Genomic DNA, 6,061 nt, shown 5'->3' on the forward strand with positions numbered 1-6,061 from the left:
CTAAGTCCCTTACTCCACATATGAGGAAACTGAGGCCCAGAGAGGCTGAGTGGGCTGACTAGAAATCACACAGCTATTGTACCACAGTCCAAATTTTCTGATTTTAAAAAATGAAGGTAAAAAAACTTTTGCACTATTATACCACATCACCACTGCCTGTTCTTGAATCTCCGCTCAAGAAGAAATCAGGATAAATGTACAAGTACTGTACATGTGAAATGTGGTGTTGGAGAAGACTCTTGAGAGTCCCTTGGACTGCAAGGAGATCCAATCAGCCCATCCTAAAGGAAATCAGTCCTGAATATTCATTGGAAGGACTGATGCTGAAGCTGAAACTCCAATACTTTGGCCACCTGATGCGAAGAACTGACTCGCTGGAAAAGACCCTGATGCTGGGAAAGATTGAGGGCAGGATGAGAAGGCGACAAAAGAGGATGAGATGGCTGGATGGCATCACTGACTTGATTGACATGAGTTTGAGCAATCTCTAGGGGTTGGTGATGGACAGGGAAGCCTGGCGTGCTGTAGTCCATGGGGTCGCAAAGAATCGGCCACAACTGAGCAACTGAACTGAACAAGTACTTGACCAAAAGCTCCTGAACCAAAGTAAAAAAGCCAATGTGTACAGGCAACATAAATATATGAAAAATAAGACCCATCAAGTACCATGGTAACCTGGTTGCTCCCTGTTTAAACAGCCAAGTCAAGCCAGTTTAAAACACTCCCACACAAATATCATTATTCCCATCAGTTTCCATTTCAGCACTGCAATGAATAATACTTTTGGTTTTTGTGGGTAAGGAGAAGAAGAGAGTGATTTCTTTTCTGGTTTATTTCTAAAATTTAGAAGGTTAAAAAAAATATGTTTCCAGTACCTCAATATAAAGAAAGCCTGGTCTGCTTTTAACACGTTTGGCAGTACTTGAGGACATGTTTTTGGCTATTAGCCTGACAAGCTGTTTAAGCTTATAGAAGACCCACAAAGGGAACTTATATGATTAAGTTAGTTAAACACAAACATCTTCTCTGTATATTTTATTCCCTCCCTTCATACTCACAAAAACATAAAAGGCTAAGGCATTTCAGAACTGGGTGAGGGGGCAAGTTATTTATCACTTCAGCTCTCTTCTCAAGGCTTGTGTAAATAAGAACTGAAGCAACTCAATGAAATTATTCATATGACCCTTGTGAGGAACAAAGCTCAGCACCAGAAAGGAGTTCAAAATTCCGATGAAGCATATGTATTTTCTTACAAGAAACATCTGTGATATCCTAATGCACTTCAGACCTAACTTTATCTCTTTCTAAAAATTATGTAACATGTGCATACTTCAAGCACTGAACATACTTATTAATTACATAGTCACAGAAGAATTTAAAATGCAGTCTCCTTTTGACATACATTATAACAAGTATTCCAACACTAGAGCACTGAGGGGTCTTCTGACATAAAATCTAACAGTTCCTTAAATTGTTTGGCAGATATTTTGAAGCAAAACAAAATGCCACACCATCTAAGTCTTATCCAGTTCCTAATGATGGAATTTAGATTATTCAAGTATGTAAATAACAGAGTTGGAAACATCAATTACAGTTAACAAGTTATGAGTTTCTTCAGAAGCATATCATATTATTTACTTATCACTGAGATAAAAGACAGAAAAAGGGAAGTACAAATGCCTTTGGTGAAACTATACCATGATCTAAATCAGTTTACTATTGTTAGAGTGAAAGAGGGTTGGTTGTATATGTGTGCGCATCCAGAATACAGCAGTGCCATGAGGCCAGAGGAACTGGCCAATATATAAATAGGTTTTAACAGACTTTCCAGTTCAACCATAGTAACTATATTAGGTTTTGTCCCTACAAAACCACAGGGGCCGGGGTGGGCTGAGTATTTGGCAGCCTGGGGTGCTCAGCTGGTAAAGCAACATAAACCTCATTTTACCTTGAGTTGAATAAATTTCCTCTGAGATGGTTTGCTTAACTGAAAGAGTTTTCAAGGAGAAAGGACAAGTCTAAGTGTTGGTTGGTGGGCACTCCTTACACTAAGGCTAACCTTGCACCTTCTTCCAGCTTTGATCAAAGGCCTCCACCATCATTCACTCATGGTAGCACTCTGGATGCAGGCAGTAACCTAACCTCCAGGATCTAACAATCCCTAGCAGCCTGGGTTAATTTCAGCTGTCTCTAAAAGGGCTACATGAAACATGGCATTTACAAATTTGGATTATATAGCACTATTTATTACATGATGGAAGATTTCCAAAAATGCCAGAAGAGATGTTGGCACTTAGGCAAGTCAACTACTGTTCAGCCCAAAGAAGCACTATATTCTATAGGATGCTTTTGCCAGGATTGAAAGAGCCTATGTGAAAACACCCTAATTGGGACCATCTTAGCACCTCAGCTATTGGATACCCTCTGGCTCTAGGTGTTACGTTTCAAATGGGCCAACAAACCATCCTAGAAACAGAACCTCCCAGTCCTGTAACTAATCCCTTCACTCCAAGTCCTGAGAGTGTATATTTTCTTATTTTCAGATTTAATAAGGCAAGTGTAGCTGGTAGCTATTAAAAGATTTAAGCCACTGCTGTTTTAAAAGGTTTCAGTATTCAGAGATTTCAAGCCCATAGAGGGGGCAATGTGGCAGGTTTGGTTGCTGCAGAATGGTGAGATTATTTCCCTGGTTCTCTTCCTGTGCCCCCTTCCCCCACCAGCCCACTGTTTTAAGAATGTTCTTATTGACCTTTCTCTACCCTTTTAATGTGTCTTTAACACATGTTCATGGGTTCACAAAAAGAAAACTAGAAGAATCTGAAGGAAAGACACTGGACCAAAGACTCTTCAGTGACCTAAATAGATAATTACAATGACAGATCCGTAAAGAAGGAGGCAGAAAAATTCGAAACATTGGCTACTTACAATACAAGGTCAGATAATCTTTCCTTCTTTTCTTCTTTGGGGAAATCCAAACAGCTGTACAATGTTTCTTTAAGTTTTCCTTTATTGAACAGTCCTCATACTTGCGCAAAACCAAGAGCCATCCTAGAAAACCAGGGCCAATATTGTATCACATTAAGTGCTGGCTACTTTATACCCAACTTTTTTTTTTTAAAGGTGACAAAAATGGGGTTGGTGGGGAGAAGGTGGTTATAAAAAAACTTCACAGGAAACCAAATAGCCTTTATTTAAATTAAAAGCAATCACAGGCTGATTCTTGGAACATACTTGGAAATGCTTTTTGGCATGCAGCTGCTACATGCCGCCAATATTGTGTGTAATTGGAAACATTTCAAACAGAATTGTTACCAAAGTCAAAGACCATAATTGCAAGCCGTGGGATCTGCGTTGCAGATAAAAGCAGGGCAGCTCAGGGAGAGCATGCTGCACCCAGGGGTCTCCTTACTGGCAGCGTCTGACTACAATATTTTCACTGTATTATCGATGTCTCTTTCTTTCCAGATCCCCAATGAGACAAGAAGGAAACACAGAGAAGTGTACACAAAGCAAAAACTGGTAGGTGCTATAAATCAGCGGTCAGGACAAAACTCTTAGAAAGAAGTACATGACTTCAGTACTTGAACAACTGAAATAACACAGCCTTCACTTTTTTTTTTTTTCCTGAAGTGTAATCCACTAGAAATAAAAGGCTTCTCTCCCAAGAGTTGACTCCAAACTTACCAGTGAGAAAAATGCAACTGCAGTCAAATCGGTCAGTTGTTTTTCAGGGTCGCTTAGGACCAAGTTACCGACAGGAGGAAAAAACGTTAAGTCCAGGTAAATGACAGCTGCTTGTTAGTTTACAGCTCTAAGTTTTAGAATGTTTACACTGGCTTCTGCTCTGCTGACATTTTTATTTTTATTTTATATTTAAAATCTCTCTTCATAGGGAAATGAATCTGGAAAGGTCTAATCAGTTCAGGCTGGGCAATCACTCTTGTTCTGCAGACATCTCTTCAAAACTGACCAAAATGCATTTTAGAGTTTAGTCTAAACAAGCGTACAAAACAGAGACACAGGAAGGATTTTACATTCTCTTTGAGAGGTTTGAACCCCCAGGGGACTGGAAACAGTCAGAGCCAGTGGACCACTGGCTCAGGAATCGTTCTTGGAAAAATCATGTCATTCTGGCACATGGGAAAGGGTCCAATTATTCTGTCGTGTCTCTGTGCCAGGAGTGTCATGACATCAGCTTGCTCCAACTTGTAAAGCCTGTCTCTTCCCACCATCTTGCCTTCAGGAGAGAGGGGAGTGAAGGAAGTGGGGAGTGAGGTGGATCCCAGTGCAATTTGGGGCCAGGCCTTTTCCACTGTTCGTAAATGTTCCTCCACCAACACACACATTAACCTCTGCGACTTCAGTTCTGCACGGCAGTAGATAAGAAGGTTGGGAACTGGTTCCTGGCAGCGCGGGGGGGTTCGCTTGCCTGTGTCCGGAGACGGAAGAATCCAGAAGTGGGGCTGGCTGGGTCCTGGCACTTGGCTCTGGCTCCATGTGCCACCTGAGGTTTCGAGGAACATCATTGAAGCAGGACTTGGCACCCGGACTATCGTCCTTTCCTCTCCCAGCTCATGTGCTCACAGAGACCTTCTAAAGATACCAGGGCACAACACACTACTGCTTTGTTCTGAGACCAGACAGCAAAGTAGGAGTGAACCCTCAAAATACCAACCAACCAACCTAGAAACACAACTCATTCCCTTTCCTAACTCTCTTTATTGTGAAATAATTAGACCTGCATTTAAGCAAACTGAATATTCTCACTTGAATGAGTTAAACAATTAGTACTATTTTATGTAAGCTGGAGGGAAAAAAAGAGCTATTTTTCTCCAAAGTGGAAGGCCTCTACCCTAGCCCATTGGCATCTAACATTTTTATGCATAGATGAGGATCACTTTGACTTTTAAAATTACTTTCCTTCTTTAAAAGGAAAAAATTACTCTTTATAAACTACTTTAACCAGAAAATTAACTGCAGTAACTAATCTTTTCTGAAAATTGTTTCCTGTAATATGAGCATTCTCAACTACTACATATATACCATTAAAACAGGTACACTTAATTACTGGAGAATCATTTAAAAAATTCCTGTTCCATTTCATGAGTATTATGAAGAGTCAGTCATAATACTCAACTCCCTTTTGTTTGATTTTCAAGTAATTATAAAAGGTTTTATAGAAATTATCTCACAATGTCACTTTTTAAAACTTAGATTTCAGCTTTCTAAAATTCTGACTTAAGAAATTTTAAGTTGTTACCTCTTTTATTTTGTGTCTTTTCAGAGTTATCATAGGAGAGGTTATTAGGAGTAACCAGACTTTTACCTACATTTGACTCTAAACTTTATAGTTTAGCTATGAACTCTTATAAGGGTCTTTTCTTCATTCAGCTGATTTTAGCTTTTACTTGGGTGACCCAAGCTGACTCATTACAACCTCCTTAATCAGAAAGACAAATGGTGGTTCCATAGACCCTGATTTTAAAAACATGATAAACTTTTAAAGGTTCAGTGGTATTGCTGGCAGAACTGATTGAATCTGTCACATGAGTAAAATACATCACTTTTCCTTAAAAACCTGTGAACCAACAGGGTCATTCAGTGATAAATCACAAATTAGTAGCAAATTAAGAATGGAAAAATTAACTTACAAAACCCATTTGCTTATATCAATATGGCTCCCCCTATGTTCCATCCAGTCCTTTAGCCCTTCAGAAGTCCCTCCCTTTCCTTCCTTCCTAGGCTTAGTCATGAGAAGTCACTGTCGTTAGCCATGGTTTATTAAAACAGAGATTTTCAAGTTCATCAGCACTGTGTTAACTTTCAACTGTGGGTAATGTCCATTTATTTCTAGCACCTTTTAGTTTTAATATGTAGAGCACATGCATTGTTAATCTTTAAATCCTTTGTATAAACATTTCTGGAAGGGCTTTAAAACATCTCCTCTGTATTTCCTGACTTGCCAGTTGCATTTAGGAACTCCCTGGTACCAGCAGGTGCTGTATTTTGCTTTCTTCAGGTTCCAGCTGGGCTACAATGACAGATTCCTGTCCCAGGCCCG

The sequence above is a fragment of the Bubalus bubalis genome, chromosome 4 (assembly GCF_019923935.1).
Source record: "Bubalus bubalis isolate 160015118507 breed Murrah chromosome 4, NDDB_SH_1, whole genome shotgun sequence".
NCBI lineage: Eukaryota > Metazoa > Chordata > Mammalia > Artiodactyla > Bovidae > Bubalus > Bubalus bubalis.